This window comes from Cupressus sempervirens, chromosome 3, assembly GCF_028749045.1.
Source record: "Cupressus sempervirens isolate cs-2001-9-10 chromosome 3, ASM2874904v1, whole genome shotgun sequence".
NCBI lineage: Eukaryota > Viridiplantae > Streptophyta > Pinopsida > Cupressales > Cupressaceae > Cupressus > Cupressus sempervirens.
The window spans coordinates 1,048,238,497-1,048,264,030 of record NC_143120.1 but is presented as its reverse complement, the minus strand read 5'-3'; the positions used below and the strand labels follow the sequence as shown (position 1 = coordinate 1,048,264,030).

At 34.4% G+C, this 25,534-nt stretch overlaps 2 non-coding genes across 2 annotated transcripts; both read right to left on the bottom strand.

The window, feature by feature from the left end:
* Window positions 1–18,105: 18,105 nt before the first annotated feature.
* LOC149570332 (small nucleolar RNA Z103) lies at window positions 18,106–18,198 on the bottom strand. The gene has a single exon (XR_016363167.1). It is a non-coding gene; the product is annotated as a small nucleolar RNA Z103 (small nucleolar RNA).
* A 2,711-nt stretch (window positions 18,199–20,909) lies between these two features.
* Window positions 20,910–21,001, bottom strand: LOC149570331 (small nucleolar RNA Z103). The gene has a single exon (XR_016363165.1). It is a non-coding gene; the product is annotated as a small nucleolar RNA Z103 (small nucleolar RNA).
* Window positions 21,002–25,534: the final 4,533 nt, after the last annotated feature.

The following is a 25,534-nucleotide window of genomic DNA, read 5'->3' as shown; positions in this document are numbered from 1 at the left end:
CTTGAAACAAATTAGGGGTAGTTTACCTTCATATTTACCTTTACCTCTTGATGACCTTCTTACAAGAAATGTTTTGAGTTCATCCAAATCATTCTTAGATTCGAATTCACTTTCTTCCTTACTTCTCTTTTCTTTATTTTAACTTCCAATGGTTAGTGAAGATTTAAAAAGTGTTTCCAAGTGTGACCATACTATTGTTAAAATTTCTCAATTCAAATGTAGTCAATCAATCAACTAAACTGTCAAGTGTTGACACATTACCAAGCACAGCTCTCACTTCTTGAATTGCAAAAACTTTAATAGCATAAATAGGAAGAAGAGCCCTATTAAATTTATTTATAATTTTCTTGTCACTATTAACTCCAACAACTTTGATTACACTCACAACTTCTTTGATTCGGTTCACATACTATGCAATATTTTCACCTTCTTTCACTCTCATGTCACAACCTTAAAGCATTAGCTCTCTACACATTTGGATCTCCACAATGTTCAAGTGTCAAATTTTCCCACATCTTTTTAGAATTTATGCAGTTCTTGGTAGCATTAAACTTGACATCATTAAGTGCAAATGCATTCTCAATCATCAAGCTATTATGATTCCTATTTTCAATTGTTTGTTCCACTGTCATAGGAGCAAGAGGTGCAACATATTCATTGTCCAACCAATGAATGATGTTATCTCAAATTCCATATAAATGTAACCTCATTCTATCTTTCCATCATGAGAAATTTTCCTTATTCAACTTTGGTACCTCTCTCTTATACAAGAACCCAAGGGCATCCCCACAACCTCCAAGATCGAGTCCTCCCAAAAGTGAAGGGGGAGATTTGATGGCCTTACCCAAAGAGGAATCTTATTAAAGGATTTAGTAGTCGAATTAAATGTTGGATACCAAGGTTTAGCCATCAGGGGGAACCTTTCCTCCCAAGAGAAACCATGGTATAAGATGGAATTTCTATTATCGGCATTAGCAAATTTCACAATAAAAAAACTCCTTGCCACAGGGTAAAACTAAACTAAATCTAAAATGATTGGTTCACAATATTTGGAAATCCAAACATGCAAATCTGAAAGAGAGGGCCAAAAACCCCTAAAACAAAAAATAGCAGTAGTAGAAGAGTAATCATCCACATATGTGTTGATCTCATCAACAATGTCTAAATCAAGATGAAGCACAAGCAGGTTACTTACAGAAACAGGCACAGTCAAGTTATTAACAGAAAGCACAACCAAACGAATCCCCTTTCGCAAAACAAGAGCATTAATACATGCCTCAACAACCTGAAATAAGAAATTGAAAATCTCCCCACAACAACCTGAGATGCATCAGGAGAAGCATCCACAACAAGAATAGCAGGAGCAACAAGTGCAGGACTTGCAGCAACGACCCGAGCCATAGTAGGAGGACAAAAAGCCTCCACAACCGCAGGCAGTGGGCAAAAGGAATCAACAACATCAAGTAGGGAATGATGGGCACCCTGTGACAAACAAAGAGACCCACCAGGGAAACAACAACAATAGGTAACCTGCCACGAAGATAATCTGAATAAGAAACGACAGCATCATGATACACCAGGGCAGGAGCACATGGATCAGCATGAGCAAGAGATGCAGCAGGGAACCGAGTCGCAGCATGATAGGAAGCCTCCACACTAGCAATGGCTGGAGAGCAATGGGTAGGAGAAGCAGTTTGAATCATCACTCGAGCAGGAGCAAGGGCCATCGGGAGTGAAAGTCACAATATTAACCTAGTTGTTACTAAGTTGTTGTAAACTGTAAATAACATGTAAAACAACTTGCAACATAACAACATTCACACATTTGACACCATGATTTTTAACATGGAAACCATGTCAAGGGAAAAACCACCTAGGACTGGCAATCCAAAATATTTCACTCTTCTGAAGTGAGCTCTACTAGGATCCAACCTTGTTAAAGGTTTACATATATGTTGTTAATGTGACCATGTTAGAAGATTTACACCAAAAGATCATCTAGGCCTTATCACTCATTGATCATGTCTAAAGAGTGACCTACTCTAAAGAACTTATAAACACCACTAATCAATGTTATCATATAAGATTTCATAGACTTGTTAGGTCCACTTGATAATGAGATTTTTATGCTAGAATGATTATAAAGAAAGAGTACAAATGATCTATTAAGTAAAGTTCGGCTCAATCTCTTTATGATCTCTATCCTCTGATTTCTATCATGGTTGATTCATTTCTTCACTCTTCCACTTTCTTTCAATTTAGCTTGATCTTCTTTCTTCTCTACTCGGTTCACCTTTGCTTCTTCCATCTCTAATAAGTCCATTTCCTTGATATACTTTTGTAACCACTATCAACATCCAACCACTAACCAAAAAACTTGATTCAACTCCTTGAATAGTAGTCTTTGTACTTCCAAATTCTTCCAATTATTGTTGCTTAATCACAATTGTTGATCTCAAATACAATGCATTTAGTCACTTAGAAAATAAAACTTGCATAGAACTTTGTGCTTGTCCTTATCCTTATTCAATCTCCATCATCATATTTTTGTTTTATTTTTCCAATCGTTGATCTTGTAACAATTTTTGACTTGTACCTTTAAACTTCTCAAATATTCTTCCTTTTTTTACCAAAAATCAACCTCAAATTCCATCTTTTCAAACATGTTGTTGTTGTTGCCACTTGGTGAACATAACATTTCACTCGAGTAATATATCACTCAATCAATACTGAACTTACTCGATTAATATTGAATTTCAAACTTTACTTTGCCAATTTTTTGGTGAACACTGTAGTCACTCGACGAACATTATCTTCCTTCTTTAACCTTGTCACTCAATGTAGCTTGTGTAGCATATTACATAATTACAATATTTCATGATTGTAAAACAATTAAAGCAACATTACATTATCATTGTCCAACTCATTCAAGTGTTCATTGAATACCATACTAATCAATTACGTCATCAACTTACTTTATTCAAATCCTCTTCATCAATCGAATGATATGGCACTCTACTAAATTTGCACAGCATCTAGCCAAATAAATCTTGACATCAATAACAACATAATAATTTATATGGCTCTTTTACATACATTTGTAACATCATCAATTACATTATTAGTTGGAGCTAACAGGTTATGCTTTTTGGTTTGAAAATTACATAAAAGATTATATACCATCCACCCTACATCCGACTCCTATGCATCATTCACTAGAACCCACCAAATCTACCGAACAAGTCATCACTACATGGAATTACATCATTACAAAAAAAGGATTGAGCTTTTCGACAAAAGGATCATCATAGTCAATTGCACATAGGCTCAGATAACAAAAATCATCATCAACAAATCAACCAAAATTTGTAGATCACAAAACATTTTGACCCAATCTTCTAAGGCAAGCTTCCATGTCGATGCTAAAATAGGGTCGTGCATACAAATCAGTCCACACAACAACCAACAAGTTCAACCTGCTTCAAAACAATCTTCAAGTTTTTCAAGATTCTCCCATTACTGCTAGAAATACGCACTCAGTTGCCTAATCCGAATAGACTCGTGGCCATGCAAGAAACACAATGGGAAGTTTTGCACGCAGTTGCTTAATTCGAATAGACTCGTGCCCATGTAGGAAACACAATGGGAAGTTTGCACTCACCCTTCTCCCACACACTTCATAATCTCAAATTGCATCCTTTAAACTTTTTATATTCCATCCTTGTAAACTTCTTGGTTTTGTCTTCTTAGGCCAGCTTACAAATAGAACAAACCCAAATCCCTCACTTCCTCCTCATCCTCATAACACTAGTGCAATTGAAATAAATCCCAAGGTTGCCCCATCATAGAAATGACTCTAACCAAATAGTCAAGTTTAGTTTAAACAATGAGTTCATTATCCATCTAATAGTAGCAAGTATTCTCCTAAGCCCCACACCAATTCATTGCTCCAATGGCAATATTCAACTTCTACATGTGCCTTGCCTCCTAAAATAGGCTCCCCAATGTGTTTTGAACAGCCTCCAACATCACCTTTGAAGTGTACTTAAGAAATAGCTTTCATTGGGGGTCTTCAACTAGCCCTAAGAGACCTTTCTATTGCTTTTTGGTGAGAGGTAAAAGTGGCCTTAATTAAATCAAAAAATCAAGTGTCATTAATGCAATCTCTAACAAATGAACACACAAATCCACCCAAAATTCCACAATGCAAAAACTACTATCCATCTTAACTTTGTCTAAGAACTTTACTATGGAAAAAACAATAATCTTTCCCCAACTTTAAAGACTCTTATCACAAAAAAGTATTTCAAAGCCTTACTAATCCTTATTTTAATCAATTGTTATTAAAGTGTGGCAAGTTCTAGATTCCATAATTTAACATTGAGAATCTAGGAATTGCCACACAAGTTTTCCACGACCTTCAACACAAAACAAATCCATTGCCCTGTGCATTATGAGCCCTTTTATATCCAATTTCACCAACACATTGTCCATCTTCACATGTCAAATGGAATGTACTATCTCATGAGCAATTATAACACCATGAAAAATAGACCTTCCTAGTGAGAAACCACTATGCTCAACCAAAATAACCATTTTTAAAACCTTTTTAATCTATTTGTTATAATCTTTGAAATGATTTTGTAGACTATATTAAAAAAGCAATCATTTTAAAATCTTAAAAGGTAGTCATATCAACTTGTTTGGTAACCAAGGCAATAAAAGTGTTATTAAATCCCTTAGGATAAAACCTTCTCTTCTAGAATCCTCAACCACCTCCCAAAGGTCATGAGCAAAAATGTTGAAAGAAAAGTACAAGAAAGTCATCCTAGTCTAAGGACTTTGGTGCTCTCTAAACCAAATAACACTAAAGAGCTATCAAATTTCCACAATCCATAAGAATGTTTAAAATAATTTCTAGATTTGATTGTTCAAAACTTTTCTTATGTCATCAAAAAGTTTCAAATCACACTACATGATTCATCATTAGGATGAAAAAGAGCATAAGGAAGAGAAAAATTAATGATGGATCATATCATGTAATTCAAAAAGTTGATGGTATCAATAAGTTTAACAAAATTAAATCCACCAAAAAATAAAATAAATAAATAAATCAACAAACACTTACTTTGCCTCCTCCATTAATACCTATTTTATTAGGCATCTCATTTTGAAAGAACACTTCTTGTCTTGCAAGAATAATTCAAACTCTTTATTCAATTGTTTCTCAAGATTAAAATGCATCTCATTCATACAAACTCTCAATAACCTTGTGCATTAGATTTCAAAATTCCTCCAACTCTTTTCCACATAAATACAAATACACTTTATTGCAAATCTATAGTTGTCCCAATTTCTTAATGAGGGCATGAAACATGCCTCTCTTAACCTCATAGCTTCAAACTTAAAAGGGCATCCACCATAACCCAATTTTCAAAATTCAAATAGAAAATATATGTTTCACTTCTATAAATATTTGAATTTTCTCATTGAAGACAATTCATTCATTGACTAATACCTTACTACCACTACACACAAATATTGGTGAACAAATAAGATGTCTTCCACGACTTATTTTAAAAAATTGCTTATGCATCTATTAATAATTGAATATCACATATTTGTGCTTTTAAATAAATTAAAATATATTAAATATTCAAACAAAATAATTATAAAATATAGTGCAATAATTTTCAACAAAAGAAAATAATTCTATAATATAAATTTTAGTTGTAGCTTGATTTTTTAATCTATCAAAATAATCAATAAATTTATATTTGTAAAACTTAAATAAAAGAACTTTTAGTTTAACATGTGTTTGAAATAAAAATTACTAATAAACAATTCTTTATATTTATAAATCAGATGTTATAATCTATAGAAAAAGTAACCAAATTACCTATTTTGAAATTAAATTAACTTTGCTTTAATTGAATATATATTTTATAATTGGTAAGATTATAAAAAAATAAAATAAACTGTATTTAAAATAAAAAAATATAGAACATTTAAATCTATATTTGATTAAACTGTCTATATATTTAAACTCAAAATAGATAGTGATAATATTTGAAATTGGTAAGAAAAATAGATAGTCATAATTAATATTGATTAGACATTCATTTGTGAGGTGGAAGATAAAAAATAGTTATTTTTAAAAAGTTAATTCACTTGTCACAAATGTGAAAAAGATAAAGTTGCTTTGATAGAGTTCTTATAAATCAATGTATTTGAAAAGTGTTTGAAAATTCTATATTTATATGTAATGAAAATTAATTTTACTCCTTACCATTTTTACTCCCAGCCAATCACAATAAAGATTATTAACTTTTTTTCATATATTAAAATCATAGATAAATGTATGAACATTGAACATTTGTATATAAGCAAAAAAATATTTGGCTACTATTGGTCTGATAAAAAAGTTATTTGCATCCTACTGTAGGCAAGGATTGATAATAACTAGCTTATATATATTCTATATATATAAAATAAGCCGAGAGATATCCTTCTCGAGGTGCCTATTGCACTGAGTTAGATTATGAAAATAGGCGCCTCGAGAAGGATATCTCTCGGCTTATTTTATATATATAGAATATACATAAGCTAGTAGCACTTGCGACAGAAGAATGAAAGACATTATTGTTATTAATCTATTGGAATAAATAATAATTATAAAATATATTTTATAATTCATTATATAATTTTGATGTTCACTTAAAAAATATGCTTAATGTAATAGATTCCCTTTGAAATTTTATTTTTTTTAAATCACCATATATATAATAATTAGTATGAACAAAATGTATATTTTTTATTCAAGTAATTAGAATTAAACTTTGGATTGAGATTAGAGTTTCCATTTGCATTAGTGTTAGCACAAGTTTTATCCTTAAAGCTAGATAATTATTTGCAATAGAGCAAAGGTCGTAGTGGGACTTCTTTAAGGAAATCAAGAGTTAGAGTGTTATTAAGGCTTCAACTTTTATAATACATAGTTTGCTTATTAATCATTAAATTAAAGTCTCAACAACTCTCTCGTGTTTCTTTATCTTTCATCCTTCACACTATGTATACCTCATGCCTTACCCTCTCTCTCTCTCTCTCTCTCTCGCTCTCTCTCTCTCTCTCCCCCTCTCCCTCTCTCCCCTCCCCCCCCCCCCCCCTTCCTATTTTGGGCTTCAATTTTCCTTCTATATTTACCCCTATCTCTCCCCACTCCCCCTTCTACATTTCTTCCATCTCCTTTTTCCTCTAACCATTGCTTCCCCCTAATTACCTGATATATGTTTACATCATGTCTCTTACTCTCTCTCTCACATCTCTCTTTCTTGAACATATAAATACATAGATCTCCCCCCATAATTACTCTCTCTCCCTCTCTCCTGACCCTCCTCTCAGCATGTGTTCTCCTACTTAAGCCCCCCTTCCCTCCCCCCCATACTTATTAGTACTATCCTCTCTTCCTTCCTTCATTACCATGTTCATCTATCCTATGCCCTAATTATTATATTAATCCCATCTCTTCCCTATTCCCTCTCATATTCCCTCTTTCTCTTATATCCCTCCCCCTCTCACCATCTATTCCTCTTGATTACCATATATCCCTAGCCCGTTTCTCTCACCCTCTAGGTCTTCTTCTCTCTCTTTCTCCCTCATATGTGTCACATGCTAATTACTCTATTAAAAAGTATCCCCCCCCCCCCCCCCCCTCTCTTTGATTATCAAATTATACCTATTTGTTCTCTACCTCGTATCTCTCCCTCTCGATGTTCTTTCTCTTTCCCATCTACTCCCTTTCTCATGTTTCCCACCACATATTACCATCTCCTCCCCCTAATTACCATCTCTCTCTCTCTCTCTCCCTCCCTCCCCCCCCCCCCCCCCCCCCCTCTCTCTCTCCAAAATTCCTCCCCCCATCATCATTTCCATCAATTTGATGCCCTAATTATTCTCTTTCTCTCTACCTCATCTCTCTCCCCTTCAATGTTGTCTCTTTCTACCTTATTCCTTCCCTCCTTTCTCCCTTTCTCCTATTTCAACCATTACTTACCACATCCTATTATTTATTACCATTTATCTCTACATCATCTCTCTCCCTGCTTGCATCATTAATCTCTTTAAGTCTCTCCTCTCCCTCCTCTCACAATCTCTTCCCCCTATTTACCCTCTATATCTACCCTACATCTCTCAGTCATGTATCTTTATCTCTCACAATATCTCTTGCACATGTCTCTCACCATATTTCCTCTTATCTCACTCTCATGTCCTCTCCTCATATCTCTTTATCTCCCACATTCTTTCTATGTCTACCTCGCGTCTCTCATGCCACCCCATACCCTCTATTGTGTCCCCTCTTATTATTACTATTTACTCTCTTTTTCTTGTGTATCTTTATCTCTTGCTCTCTTGCATAGTGTTTACTTCATGCCTCACCCTCATCCCCTTGTCACACACTCTCTCACATGTCCCATTCTATAATTACCCCCCCCACCCCTTATAATGTAGAGCCTCTGCACTCTCCCTATCCCCTTCTCTCTCTCTCTCTCTCTCTCTCTCTCTCTCTCTCTCTCTCTCTCTCTCTCTCTCTCTCTCTCTCTCTCCATAATTACTCTCATTATTCGCCATACCTATCTATCTTGAACCCTAATGATACTCTTTCTTGTGATCTATTTGATCTTGTCCCCTCATTTGCCTTGTCTACCTCATCTCTCCTCTCCCACTTCTCCTTCTTTCTCTTTTTCCCACCTCTCACCATATCTCCCCCCTAATTTCCACCTATATCTATCTCATATCTTTCACCCTCTCCCCCTTATCTCACCCTTTTTCTGACATATTTCTCAACATCCCCCCCCCCTCCGCCCTTCCTCTCTCTATTTACCATCTGTCTCTACCTCATGTCTCTTACCTTCTCTACATTTCTTCACTCCCACATGTCTCTTACAACTCTCATCTATCTCATATCTATGAATCTTTACATTCACTCTCTACCTTATCTCTCTCACTCTCCCCTTTCCCTTTGTCTACCTCATCTTTTTGCCCATCATCATGTCCCTTTCTCCCATCTCCCTCCCCTCCCTGTATCTTCCTCCCCCCTACCCCCCTCCATCTCCACCATCTCTCTATATATCTTCCTTCCCCCAACCCCCTCCCCCCTCCCTCTCCACCCCCATCTCCACCATCTCTCTATTCTTCATCCTCTCCCCCTCTCCCCCTCTCTCCCTCTCCTCCTAATCAACCTCTTACGTACTTTCTCTACTCACTACTCTCAACATCTCATTTCCCTCTCTCCATCTCTCTCTCACACATCCCTTTGGTCTCCATCGCTTATTCATTATTTACCCTCTAACTCTATCTCATGTCTCTCACCATATCTCACACATGTCCCTATGTAATTACCCTTCTCCCATCTTCCATCCCCTATCACTATTTATGTGTATTCTAAGTTCTAATTATCATCCTCTTTGAGCTCTATCTTATCTATTGCCTTCTATTTACATTACCATAAGATTTATTGTGGTGTATCACCATCTCTTGGCTCCAATTTACACCCCCCTCCTCTCTCCCTTTCTGTGTGTGTGTGTGGAGTGTGGTGTGTGTGTATCTCATCAATTAGGTTTAGTAATATGGTTTAATATTTAGGATTAGGATTTTATCTTTTAAAAAATAGGTTTGAAGTTAGGGCTTAAAATTTACTATTAGGATTAGGGTTCATTATGTTTCATCATTTTCTATTACCATTTAGAACTATGGTTTCAAGTAGGATTTATCATTTATCATATAAAATGTACATTCCATATTTAAATGTGAGGGTGGTTTTGGCAATTGGGGTGTAGCATTTAAGATTAGGGTTTACTATTTAATATTATAACTTGCTTGATATTTAATATTTAAGGTTTAACATTTGGGATAAGCTTTTAAAATTTGGGGTTAGAGTGACATTTAAATTTTTTTTTTCTTAAATAGTTTGAGATGTTTCTTAAATATTTTGAGACAGCTTGAGAATAGGTGTCTCTAGAAAGATATCTCTCAACTTGTTTAAAAATTATAAATTAATTTTGAGTTCACCAATTAGTATATTACTTAAGTGGTGATGGTGTTCAAATTAAAGTTTAAAATTAGTTACTAAAACTCAAACTTTATAATTGATTAGGTGGTTCTGATATCTTCTAAATCAAATATGTCCATAAATATTCCTTAAAAATGAAACTTCTATTTTTTCATAAAGAGCTTTTTTAATTATCAAGTTAAAAATGTACTTAAAAACTTACTATTACTTATTATTTTATTATTTCTTGTTAATTTATTTTTTAAATCAAATATGTCCATAAATATTCCTTAAAAATGAAACTTCTATTTTTTCATAAAGAACTTTTTTAATTATCAAGTTAAAAATGTACTTAAAAACTTAATATTACTTATTATTTTATTATTTCTTCTTAATTTATTTTTTACACCATACTTTCTAATTTTAAAATGATTTCTATTATATTTTTAAAGCTTTCTAATTTTAAAATGATTTCTATTATATTTTTAAAGCTTTCTATTTGATCAATTCAATGAATATTGAAACAAAACAAAATGTTTCCATAGTAACTTTATCATTTATCATATAAGATGTACATTCCATATTTAGATGTGAACGTGGTTTTAGCAATTGAAGTGTAGCATTCAAGATTGGAGTTTACTATTTAATATTATAACTTGGCTTGATATTTAAGATTTATGGTTTAACATTTGGGATGGGCATTTAAAATTTAGCGTTAGGGTGACATTTAAATATTTTGTTTCTTAAATAGTTTGAGACGTTTCTTAAATATTTTGAGACAAATTGAGAATAGGTGCATGTAGAAAGATATCTCTCAAATTGTTTTAAAATTATAAATTAATTTTGAGTTGACCTATTGATATGTTATTTAAGTGGTGATCATATTCAAATTAAGGCTATAAATAAAATTTTCATACAAACTCACAAATTCTTTAAAAGATTGTTGGTAAACAAATTTGTCACAGTAGAATTTGCCCAACGGAGTGTGTGGCAAACCGTTCACAACGGTTGGAGAGGCCCTTGGTATGCGGCCTTCCTCTGCGTTTAGAGGGGCAGCTCCCTCGTATGATATAATTTTTAAAGGATTTTCAAATAAAGAATTTAAACTTCAAAGTTCAAGAGAAAGTCATGAAAAACGAATGCACCATATGTCGTCACAACCTTCTTCGGTTAACAAGGTCGATAACAGAGGTGTCCAAGAACTACGCTTGAAAACAACCAATATTATTAAACACATTCATTATCGTTCGTAAACACTTGCATAGCACCATGAGAATGTCTACTACAGCGTATAACAATTTGGATTTTAAAATAAGAAACCCAAAGCACATCTCATTTCATTTTCTTGCACCAAGAAAGCAATAGAGATTTTTCAATTCAAAGATAAAAAGTGTACATGCTTTCCAAAATTTATCCCTAGATCAAAATTTCAGCATAGTGTTCCCTTATTTTTCCAACCAAAAAAAGTCCCTTTACAAAGCCAAAAGGTGTCCTTATATAGACATAGAGGTTAATAACTACCTCTTCGTGGTTAATAACCACCTCCAAAATACGCAATTTTGGAAGGTTAATTAACCTCAAGAAAATTAACCTATACAAGGAAACTTGCAAAAACAAAACTTAGCTAGAGTTCCTAAAGATGTTTACATATACAATCACTGATTCTTCTAGCTACTAACTCTATCTACCCGGACACAATTGATCTATCCCGAAAAGCCCTATAAGCATCTAGGATGATCATCATTGATTCATAGTTCGGAATGAACACATTTTCCATCCTAAGTTTGGTTGTGAAGTATTTATCTTGAATTTCTTCTGACTCTTGTCGATAGGCTGAAATGTTACAATCTCCCAGCGTGACTACAACTAGGCTAAGCTTCATCATAGTTTCAGCATCCGATACACAGTTCTCTATTTCTAAATGAATCTGAACACTAAAGGAATCAAGGAGAAACTGACAATCAACATGCTGAAGATCACTTACGGGCACCCCACCTGTGATAGTAGAGATTAATTCATCTGTACTTTTTGTTTTCAATTGCTCCAAAGAAGCTATTAGCTTTTCGAACTCAGTGATCCCTTTGCTGATGTTTATCACCTTCCAACCAACACTTTTACTCCAGATGCGTGTTTGGTTGTCACTTGGATCAGCAATAATTTTCTCAAGAAGTAGGGTGCTCGTATCTAACTTGGCCATTTCTTTTAATTCATCAGCTACTTTTTGCCAGTTGGATTTATGTTCCTTGCTATTTTCCAGCTCCTTAGAAATTTTCTATATCTATGCAATGGCTTTCCCATATATCTCTTTCACTCCAGTTATAAGTTTTGAAGCATCTTCTATCATCCTGTTTATCCAAGCTTCGATCATCATACTATGTGACTTGTGTTGGTCGATTCTTTCAACAACAGTATGATCTAAAATACCATCAAGACCTATTAGAACCGGCGGAGTGACCACGGCTTGGGCATTAGAAGGATTGCTAATTGAATTAATATAAGCCACCATCATCAAAACTTGTTCCTTGAGTTGCTCCTTAGCTCTTTTCTCTTCCTTTGCCCTTTGCAACATCTGAGCAGCAATCACTTCAAAATTTTGGAACTCTCTTTCTGCATTAGAAGGACCAAGATCAACTTTTTCTAGAATGAAATCTAATTCAAATGCTTCATCAACACTCTTTTCAATTATAGGCTTGGCTAATTCCACACACAAGTTGCCTGAAGTTTTATCAATAGCTAACCTGGATATCACCTTGGTCTTTTTCACCTTAGGAGGCCTCTAAAGAATACTAGAGATCACATCAAATGGAGGTGGGACCATTTGAACAACCTTCTTCCTCTTCTGAAGACTGTCCTGGAACCACGAATGCGTAATTTTTGAAGCTTGTACGTCACTTGTTATATTTTCAGCAACCACCATTAAGTCTTCTGAATTAGATAACGAGTTATCTAACTTTGTGATGTCTACTATTGGCATATCAGGAGGAGAAAGACTCAAGTGAGGAATCACTACATCATGAGGGGATGTAACAGGGACATGTGATTCAACAATTTGAGGACTTCTTTGGTCTTTTTCATTGGATTTATTCCTTTCTTGATTCTTTCTACCTTTCCTTCTTGTCCTTTTTCTTTTGACTGTAAACTTATCTGTCTGATTCAGATCTTCATCCCGATCTTGAGCACCTGTATCCAGTTGTTGTATCTTCTCACTAGAAGTTGCCTCTATCGCCATCTGAGACGATTCTCCTATATTATTTCTCCTCTCTTTATTTTGAAATTCACCAGTTGCTTTTTTGGCTCTGACTTTACTGATCCAGTCTCTTGTTCTTTTAAGAACATAGGAAGACCTCTCCTTCAAGCTTTTTTAATTCAAGAATTGACCAATCAATAGGAGGGAGCTCTAGCAATTCAATTTTCTCATAGTAGTAAGGATCGACCAAAGAACCTCATCATCATCTGCACCTGTCACATCAATGTCCAACTTGAAGTCTATTACCTGTCGTACTGTAAGCCGCATCCAATCTCTCTTCCTAACTTCAAAATCATTTTCACAGTCCTCCCAAAAGTCTTCTAGAGCCGGGAAGTGACCAAGACTGGGATTTAACTTTAACTCCTTCATTGCATAGCCCTTACTGTCATAAGGGAAACACATTGTGTATGGATGCAAATTTATCATGGCAATAGATCTTTCGATGTTCCTGGCATCTGATGATGTATCACAACTATAATATCCGATGTCGATAGGAAAAGCTATGTCATCTATCCTCCTATTCCAGCAGAGTTTATTGATTTGACTAATTTGCCTGCACATTTCAATTAAGCCCAGTTTATCATCAACAAATCTAGGTAGCATCATTGGACACCCATCATAGGCAGTTAACCTAATATAAGTAAACTTCGAGAATTGTATGAAAACACTTCCATATTTTTGTACTTTTGTCGCTGCTTTTGATGAAATTTTGAGTCTGATGTTCCCTTGAATTTCCCTTCCAGTTAGCATGGTGAATGCGTCATTCACTCCTCTAAAATGGTGTAGGCTATTATCATACTGAATTTGAGGAAGATGATTATAAATGATGGTTGCGTCATCATAAACGCCCTGCCGGTTAAGTCCTGGCCAACTTTTGGTGCTTGCAATAGCATAGAAAAGGTATGAAGTCATATACAAGTAGTCATTTTCTTGGAGTCCCATGAGCTGTCTATGCAGTGAGTTGCTAATAATTTCAGCTCAATCAATATATTGTTTTCCTTCACAGACCATATAATGAATAGAAACATCCAACCTTCGAACTCGTGTGAATCTCAAAGACCAACGATCCTGCTCAACAAAGTTACCATGTTCGCCACATCTTTTAGTGATGCTCTGTGAATGGATTTGCCTAATTGAGATTTTCCTCTTCTTGGTTGGAAGAACTACGATCTTGCCACAGTATTTAAACATTGGGTCTGATTGGCAGTAAAATATTCCTTGGCAATTTTCAGATTAATGCTAGCATATTGCATCCTAGTGGGCAATCGGAAAATAGTAGCAATAGAGGCAGGATCTAGACAGACAATTACTGCACTGTTCAGTGAAATAACTTCTCTAGTGTTGGGATGATAAGCCTTCATGTACTCCAATACTAAATCTGGGCACTTTACTGAAATGGGATGTCCGCCTGCTTGAGCCAAGCCACTTTCTAATATCTTTCCAGCTAATGGAGTCCTTTCTTCATTCACAAGAGATGACCAAAAGTCTTGAAGGTAGACACTTCCTAAAATGGTATCACCGATATCTGGAAGCATACTTCTTAAAACAAGAGCATAATTCGACCTCTGATACTTGTACTTCATGGTTTGATTTCCAATCCTTTTCTTTATCAAATTTGTTAGATGCCTTCAACTTTGTGCCGCACTCTTTACTTCTAACTTCAAAGTAACAAATCAACCACTCAACCCAAAAGATCTATCAACATTACATTGGACTGAAAATTACCATGTCTTTCACAAAAATTTGATCTTGCCCAGACTATAATTCACTCATAAATCTATGCGATATTAATGATGCTCTAGCTCATCTGTAGATTGTTGATTGCCTAAGAAAAAATTAATGAGTGAAGCTGATCTGAAGTTAAAATAAATTAATGAGTGAAGCTTTCAAAGTTACGGGTCGGAAATGAATATTTCATTTTGTCAAACACTTCCCTGGCATTCTATATTTTTTGTTCATTTTCACCACCCTTTTATTTTGGCATAATGTCAAACAAGTCAGGAGCGATCTTAGTTACTGTTTACATCCTCCTATTGCTCCCTGCCTTCACGCAATCGCTCATCAAAATAATAAAAGAATTTGGCATCACTTTTACCTTTGCTCACTTTCCATATTCATTTTAAACTTCAAGTCCACTGATCACGTGGATTATCAATTGCCAAGGAAGGCCATTCGATGACACTATATTGAGAAGATAGACAGCCCACGTGACTCTATTAGAGAGACAATAATCATCTACATGCGTGTCAATTTGTTGAACGGCTTATATGCTCTGTATTCATCACCAAGTGTTGCGGGTTAGAAGGAAGAGAAAATATAGCTGCAGCTAGAAACATGAATACAACTCACGTTCTGAATGATGAAATTTTAAAACCTTTATTACATATGCAATTCTGGCAGTGAGGTATTTCAGTGCATTTGATCAAATAGTTCTTGTGCTGGTTTCTTCATTCTTACACGTCAGCCCAAACTCGAGATGTGGGTGTTTGGATTATTCAAATCTTGAGCTTGATGACGCACACAATATTTTTGCTTGATTGATGCCTGAAAACCCAGGTTAAACTCATTCCCGTGCCTTGTCTATTGTTATGAATCCATACACCTTGACCAAATAATCTTCAAGTGCGCAGGTTCCAGACTGAAGTCACGATTCTCACATCATCTTCTAGCGTTTCAAAATTTCCATATTGATCACCATGGTGCAAATTTCTAACTTGCTACTAATCTGTTGATTTGCAGGGAATGACAAAGCAAAGCTATTTCACAAAACGATTAGTGACTCCTTATTTGGTGATTACAAATGTCGGGGCTCCATATTACTTATACGATTTTGTCAAGCTATCTCCCTGTTGGTAAACAAATTGAAAATTTTCAGTCTCAACACCAAAATCTCTGAGTATTTCGAAAGTATTTGTGAACACAATTGTTTTCCAACCATTCTTTTCCATTTCCTCCACCTTAAGATTAATCTACACTTCTCTTTTAGATGATCTTACTTCCAATTCTTAACCTTAATCAGCTAAACAAAGAAGGTTAATGATTGTCTCAGAGAGGTTAAGAAAACATGTTTTGGAACGTTATCATTAACCTGTTGAGAGGTTAATGGTTAGGAAAAACGTGTTTTTGGATGTTATGATTAACTTGCAATAACTTGAGACTCAAAAGTCAATTTTCAAAAATTTCAAGTGCTGGACGAAGTTGAGAATGCGCCGGAGACATGAGGATTTCAAAAATTCACAACGATTCAGAGATAAAATGGCCAATTTAAAGCTTAAAATCGAGCAAGTTTCAAAAAAAGAAAAATTAACCAAAGCTTATAAAATTGAAAGAATTTTATAACCGGTCAACAAAGATTCTTTATAAAATTTATATAATGGAAATTAAAATCAATTTTATGATGTTATTCATAAGCTAATAAGCTCAAGGATATGTCTTCTTGCATGATAGAGAGCAGCACCCATATACTTCCAAAATGGGAGAAATTAGTCGAAAATAGTGATAGAGAAGTAGACATAGCTCAAGAACTTAAGGCTCTAACTTCAAACATCATTGCTTGCACAATATTTGGCAGCAATTATTTCCAAGGAAAGCATATTTTTGACTTTTTGGCTAAGCAAATGTCCTTGGCCTGCTAGGATTATGCAAATGAAACAAGGAATGTTGGAGACTCAACAAAACTATTAAAGGTGCTCTAAATGATCTTATTATCAATCGACATGGTAGGTAATGATGTGGAGGAATTATTTGCTGTTTTGAAATGAATCGATGCAAGAAAGGAGGAGCTTAGCTGTATTTCCATGGCGGACAAGAAAAAACCCTTTCTTGCTCCGACTGTCAAAGCAATCACTTCGAAGCCTCCTTGGCAGTTGTCGATCGAGTGGGAGGATTTTTGCAGTAGCAATGGTAATCGATCCAGCGATCTCATTCACGCCTCTACATCTGTGGACACCAACACGAATTTCAAACAAGGGAAGCACAGCTTAAAGACGATGATGATATTAAGAAGCAATTTGTTTCTCTGAAGCAGAATAATAATGACGAGGAGGGTACTTAGTGGTTGGATCACCTGTGCATGTTAACACTACTTGTCACACCATTCATGGAGTAACACTTGGTGTATCCAAAATTTGGAATAATGAATTAATTAAAGCCATTTATTAATCGAAAAGAATATATAATAATTTGTAACTGTAGCGATATATTATTATTATTTTACCAATAATGTTAATTTAAATGCCCAGCTGCACGTCAATTTTTTTAAAATGCTAAATTGTTTACATTTGACGAATGCTAGAAAGCCTCTCAGCTTAATTATTTTTTTACCAATAATGTTAATTTAAACAGCCAGCTGCACGTCAATTTGTTTTAAAATGCTAGATTTTGTTTACATTGACAAATGCTCTCACTGTAGAAAACCTCTCGGCTTAATTAGAATGTGAATGTTATGGCCTGTCCCAAAGGATTATATCAACAACGCTGCATATTACCCGGGGCCATAGAATATAACCTTCTACCACTTGAGGCGCTCATCTCTCTTCCGAAGAAAACAAGAAAATTGCCATCTACAAGCGGATATTTTCTGTGGGACGTTCACGAAGGAATATACGACTCATCAACAGTCGCTCCAGGCCGTGAGTACAGCAATGTCCCCGTCACATACAATTTATTGCAAACCCTTTGTAAACCCTAGGCAAAGGCAATTATAACTTGCAGTCGACGCTCTCAGTTGTACGGATACCGAAAAACAATCGAGGCATACATTCATAAACCAGATCAATCAAAAGAAGACAGAATATTACTAATAGTTTGAATGGATCAGGTAATTTGGCTTAATCTCCGAAGAGAAAGTGCAGCATATTAGAATCAATGTCCGATTATTTGGGGAAAGAATCCTCATTTCCATCCATACACAACAAAAAACAGGCAATTTCGAATATAAACACCAAACAAATAGACATAACGTACAGACGGCAAACAGAATTACTCATCGAGACGAGCTAAAAAACCCCTCCGGCTAGGATCTAGATCGCTTCTTACACTACAGCGCCAAACATTTGCTTGCTGTTCCTAAATATTACACCTGCTCCTTTGAAAGAAGGATTTAGGGTTTTCGAGATAATCGCTAGGTTTCATTCTAAAGAAGGATTTAGGGTTTCTAGTCACTGCCTGGGGCTTGGTTTAGCGAATTTCTCTTTCGAAATATAGGAGGTACAAAAGATATGTATAAAACAAATTAAGATAAAAATAAGTGTTTTTGTATGTGAATAAAAATATGTTTAGTACATATATTTAAAAGTGGACTTATGGAGGTACAAGAGATGCATGAAATATGGTGTATATTCAATATTCAAAATTGACTATAAACTTTGGTAGGATTTAATAGTGTAATTTTTTAATCAAACTTATGAAAATAAACTTGTAATATTGTTGATAAAAATAATAATATTAACAGGCAAATTATGTTATGGGTTACTTGTGAGACTAACAAATATTTTTAATATTGCTGATAACAATAATAATAATAGACAAATTAAGTGATAAGTTACTTAATTTACTTTCATTTGATGGTTTTTTTAAGTGATAGGTTGATAAAAATAATAATACTAATAGGCAAATTATGTGATGGGTTACTTGTGAGACTAACAAAGAATTTTAATATTGCTGATAAAAATAATAATAATAGACAAATTAAGTAATAGGTTACTTAACTTACTTTCATTTGATGGTTTTTAAGTAATAGATTACTTAACTTCCTCTCATTTGTTGGTTTTTATTTGATGGTTTTTATTTTTTATTTGTTTGTTTAATGGTTTTTATTTTTTGTTTATTTATTGAGTTTTGTGAAAATTTTGAATTTTCACCTATCATACACTAGGGCTACTAGGCACTAACAAAACTCAACCATTTTCTTATTTCTGGGAGACATGCAAATGAAAATGTGCTAAATAATCCAATTGAGTGGTAATAGTTACTAACATCAATAAATTAATCACATTACCCTATCATAAACAATTTGTAGATACTATGATATTGTTCTCAAAATTTCACTATGTAATAATTTTTCAGTGGAACTCAATGACTCATGAGTAACAATCACATTAATCCATCTCTAACGATGGACGCTTGACACACATTGGATCTACACACAGAAGAAACACTCATCCCAATTTTACTCTAACTTGAGCATGCTTAACTAATGAATTCCCTCTACCACTCTAAACCATTTGCAAAACCTTCACCAAATATTGAGTTATGTCATATGAGTTCAACTCAAAAACTACCCTTCGAATTTGACTTAAACTCTTAATAACAATTTCACAACTTGACTTGCACCGATGCCTCCCTCCAAAACATACAAAAGACCCCCACAAACTCCATGTGCACGAGACATCAAACTCCAACATTTCCCAAACCTTCTGTCAAAATATCTGTTGTCTCAATACTATCAAACTTTTCCATTTTCAGAACCTCCTTCAAAAATATTTGCTATCATAATCCTTTTGTCTGTCTCCTGAAGTAGAACCTAGTCTGATCTCTCGCTTGATCGAGACATCACTTGATAAAACAGACTTCATTACACCAATGCCCCTAACATTAACAAAAAGAACCTCATTGACTAGAGGAAAAGGCATAGCTTACTTTTCAATCTCAATTTGTTCCATCAGAACCCAATGAAAACGCATGACATAGATAGTTGACCCTATTTAATTTCGTTCTCGCTTCTTCTTCTGCCCTAATTTGACATGATTGCTTTCTGTTCAAGGTCGTTCCAAGGTTGTCGTTTATGTTCATCCAACACCACCAGCCAATCCCCTAACGTCACACTCTTTATGCTGCTCCAGAACTCAACCCATCCATGATGCCACTAGAATCCGAACCCCGTCAAAAGAACTTCCCAAATTCCTCGTCGTAGAAGATTGTTACATTCCTTGAGTGCTGTTTAAAACTGATTAGAACAATCTCCAGAAAGTCCCTAAGAACCAATATGATTCACAAAACCTAAACTTCCTTACAGACGTCTACATCCCGATCCTTAACAAACATCACCTCAACATCCAAAGCCATAGTTCCTTCAAAAACATCTCTCATTTGCCATCTCCACGGATATCACATGCTTACTTTAATTTGATGCAAGAAATCGAAAAGCACACTACTGATAGACAATAACAATCAAACAAACAATTGACTGCTGCAAGTTGAAATTAAAAAACATTGCAAATTGACTAGAACTAATCGTAAATAATTAGAATGTGAATGTTATGGCCTGTCCCAAAGGATTATAGCAGCAACGCCGCATTACCCAGGGCCATAGAATATAACCTTCTACCACTTGGAGGCGATTATCCTTCTTCCGAAGAAGATAAGAAAATTGCCGTCTACAAGCGGATATTTACTGTGTGACGTTCACGAAGGAATATACGACACATAAAACAGTCGCTCCAGGCCGTGAGGACAACAATGTCCCCGTCACATACAAATTATTGCAAACCCTAGGCAGAGGCAATTACGCCTTGCAGATGACACTCTCAACTGTCCAGATTTCAGAAAAAATCCAACCATACAATAAAAAAAGAAAATCAATCAAAAGAAGACAAGCTATTACTATTAGCATGAATGGATCAGGTAATCTGGCTTTATCTCCGAAGAGAAAGTGCAGCATATTAGAATCATTGTCGATCATTTGGGGAAAGAATCCTCATTTCTATCCATGCACAACAAAATAGGCAATTTCAAAAAATAAAAAACCCACAGATCAAGATAATTTACAGAGGATAAACAAAACCACTCATCGAGACCAGCAACAAAACCACGCCTGCTAGATCTAGATCGCTGCTTGCACTCCATCGCCAAATATTTGCTTCATATTCTTGAACGCTCCACCTTCTCCTTTTAAAGACGGATTTAGGGTTATCAAGTTACTCGCTAGGGTTTCTATAGAAGGATTTAGGGTTTTCTGGTTACTCGCTAGGGTTTGATTTAGCTACGGCGAAATACATACAAAAAGGTGCATGTCTTCCACGTTTCCCTGCTGTTTTACTCGACTATGTGTGATTATGAAGTTTGCTACGCGGTTGATTTGATGTATTTATATATATAGTATAAAAGATATGTATATACGAAATGAAGGTAAAACTTAAAAGGGTCCAAACTTAAAATGTATTTTAATATTAGTGTTTTCGTATTTTAACAAAATTATGTGAAATATGTTAGGAGATGTAGATTTAAAAGTGTTTAATATTTATAAATTTTTAATATTGGTATTTAAAATAATAATAAGTAAATTATGTGAAATATGTTAGGAGACGTAGATTTAAAAGTGTTTAATATTTATAAATTTTTAATATTGTTATTTAAAATAATAATAAGTAAATTAAGTGATAGGTTATTGGAGATTAAAAAAATTGAATTGGACATATTTTCGACATATGCATATTAGAATATATGATTCTTAAGAATGTCATGATTGTATGATATAACAAGATGTATCTATTAGAATATATGGTTCACATTAGAATATTAGTTCGTTACTATTGCTTTCTTCATTTTTTTAACTTTTTGTTTATATATATATATATATATATATATATATATATATATATATATATATATATATATATATATTTATTTATTTATTTATTTTTATTTTTTTATTTTTTTTATTTTTTTTTTTTCATTAATAATATATATATTATTAATATTTATTTATTTTCATATATTTTATTATTATATTTTTTTTCATATATATATATATATATATATATATATATTTATTTATTTATATTTATATTTATATTTATATTTATATTTATATATATATATTTTTTTCTTTTTTCTTTTTTTGTCTTTTCTAGTCTTGTTATTTAGGTTTCATTTTTGATATTTTTACTTCCTTTTACATTTATATTTTATGTCCATTTTATTATTTATACTCTTTACCTTTTGTATGTTTATAGGTTCCATATAAACGTACCATTTTGTATGTTTATTCGTCCATTTTATTATTTATACTCTTTACCATGGGTATGTTTATTATTTATAGGTTCCATATTTTATCTTTGTCTCATCTTTCTTATCTTTACATTTTATGACTGATTAGGTTTCTTTCTTACTTTTTTTTAATTGCTTTTATTTTTTTAATTTCTTCTCTCTCAGTCTAGCACACACTCATTGTCTTCTGTCTTCTTCTTTCTTTTTTCAGTTTTTGTTCTCCCCTCTTGATCTTCGTGCCCCCAGCCCCCAACCTGCCCCCCGCCCCCCCCTGCCCACCACCACTCTCTCCTCTTTTTTGTAATGGGCACCCAGGAAAGCCCAAAAGCTGAACCAAGGCTGAAATTATATTAATGCTAAGAATGTTGCAATCAATTACAAAGAGATGTATTCCAAAGGCCAAACCCTAAGGGAATGACGTCTAGAATGTTACAACAATGAATGAACGTCCTCTATTGCCAAAAGAAGGGAGTGTGATTCACACATCCAAGCTCTTATCAAATGCAAGTCATAATCATCCGATGATCAGGAATATGACTTTCAACCCTATTTATCATTTTCTTCATCCTTCTGGAAGGAACTAAAACATTAATTAATTGCAAGAGCTAGAAGCTTCCTCCTTCCAATAATTAATTCATTCTCTAGAAATTCTTCCCTGGCAATAATTAATTAAATCACAAGAGGCTTCTGTCCTTCCAATAATTAATACATACCCTAGAAGCTACTCCCTTGTAATTAATAATTAAATTAATTAAATACAAAGTCACCTTTTAATTTTTAATTGAATGACTCTATAAGAAATTAATTTGATTTCTTCTTATACTCCACTTAGACTTTGGAGAACGTGAGAGCTAAAAGATGGGATCATTACAAATTCGCCCTCCTTGAAATTGCTTGTCCTCAAGCAATTAAGTAACATAATGAACTCCAACTTATATCCATATGGAGGTTAAACCAACTGCAAACCCACATCATTAGGACCAACCCCTATAGCCTAACATTCAAAACTTGTGCTGATGAAGTTAGAACGTCACCATAAGGCAACTCCATAGAAGATTTGTGAAATGTCTTCTTCCCTGTATCCATCCACATAATATATATTGGACTGGAATGCATATTATCACCATCATGCATTGAAAAAGATGTAGTTGCAGGTGAACCATATGTACTCATGCTAACTGTATCAACAATAGGCATTGTCGCATCGAAATATATGGACATAGGAACAACATTAACTGCTCCAACAGAAAACTGAACCGAATTTGTAGTTGATGAAAACTCATAATCATCAACATGTGTGGCTTCATTAGAAAATACATCAACCACTGCATTTATACCATTAAACTCCTCATTGGATGGTTCAACTGACACAGAAGTGGCTGCTGAAATGATAATATCCTCATGTTCTCCTAATCCCACTATTACTGCAGCACCATCTCCTGACAAAGCTTCATATGTGGTCTCCTGACTTTGCACACATGTTTCTACTGATTCCACTAAAACACCCATATCACCAACATCATAAATGGGTAGTTCTATACGTGTCTCGATCCCACCTGAGGAAGCAACTACCTCCTGCGCTAGAGCAAAATACAAATCTTCAATATTGATGCCCATCTGTCTAGCCATAACTTGCAACATCATATCCATTTGCCTATTATGTTCCTGTTGCATCCGCTACCCCTCCTCTAATGAACTCAATAACCTAAACATTGCATTTTCTTGATCTGGACCGGTACTCCTATCATCTCGGTCACCCATATTGATGTCTTGTTCAAAGAATGCCTCCTTTGTGTCTATATGACTGGATTGTATGTCCCTCTACACAAATGAACTATTTCGTTTGTTATGTGAGTCAGAACTCCTACCTTGTCTTGCTCTGGTATTGCGAAAATTATAAAGCCCTTGTCGCATGCTCAAACATAGATGTTGAAGATCTCCATAGGATGGCAGGACTTATAACTCTGATACCACTGTAATGGTCACCCAGGAATGCCCAAGAGCTGAACCAAGGCTGAAATTATATTAATGTTGAGAATGCTACAATCAATTACGAAGAGATGTATTCCAAAGGCCAAACCCTAAGGGAATGACGTCTAGAATATTACAACAGAGAATGAACGTCCTCTATTGCCAAAAGAAGGGAGTGCGATTCACACATCCAAACTCTTATCAAATGCAAGTCATAATCATCTGATGATCAGCAATATGACTTTCAGCCCTATTTATCCTTTTCTTCATCCTTCTGGAAGGAACTAAAACATTAATTAATTGCAAGAGCTAGAAGCTTCCTCCTTCCAATAATTAATGCATTCTCTAGAAATTTGTCCCTGGCAATAATTAATTAAATCACGAGAGGCTTCCATCCTTCCAATAATTAATACATACCCTAGAAGCTACTCCCTTGTAATCAATAATTTAATTAATTAAATACAAAGTCACCTTTTAATTTTTAATTGAATGACTTTATAAGAAATTAATTTGATTTCTTCTTATCCTCCACTTAGACTTTGGAGAACGTGAGAGCTAAAAGATGGTATCATTACATTTTTATATCTTTGTTTCTCCCCTGGTCTGCTAAGTTATTTTTTATATTCTCTTGTTGTTCATCCTGATGATGGATCACTGTGTGTGATCCGAAATGTTGATGCTAAAAAAATTTACACAATCAAATTCCAAAAAAACTATAGAATATAAAATTTACATTTATTTGATAAAAAAAAATTTGTTTATTGGAATAAAATAGTTGGCGCACCCACCCATCCTATTGTCATATGGTCAAACACCTCCTATGCATATAGTGATTGTCTGTACAATGGTTTTTTCCTCTCCTATAAGGTCTTCTACGCTTACTTGTATGATCACTTCCTTCTTGCGATCAGATTCTGTAAGAATTTGTCTTAGGGCAGAATTCACCCAAGACCAAGGAACTCAAACACAAGCACAATAGTAGACCAAAGAGTATGATAAGAATAACGATATATTCATTCAATATTAATTGTAAAAGTACACTAGGAGTGCCTGTATACAAAAGCCTCTGGAATGCTTCTAGAATGTATAGAAGTTAGCAACATGATAAGTCATACAACCAGGTACATGTCCACCAGATATGGGTTATCCTCCATTAAGCACATGAGTAAGTGCGATGATGAGAGGATAAGCCTATAATGGTGTAGCATGCAAAATAATGTTGTAGACAACATGTGCTAAAATGAGAGTGCAAATAATTGTGTTCTCTACATGACAACTCA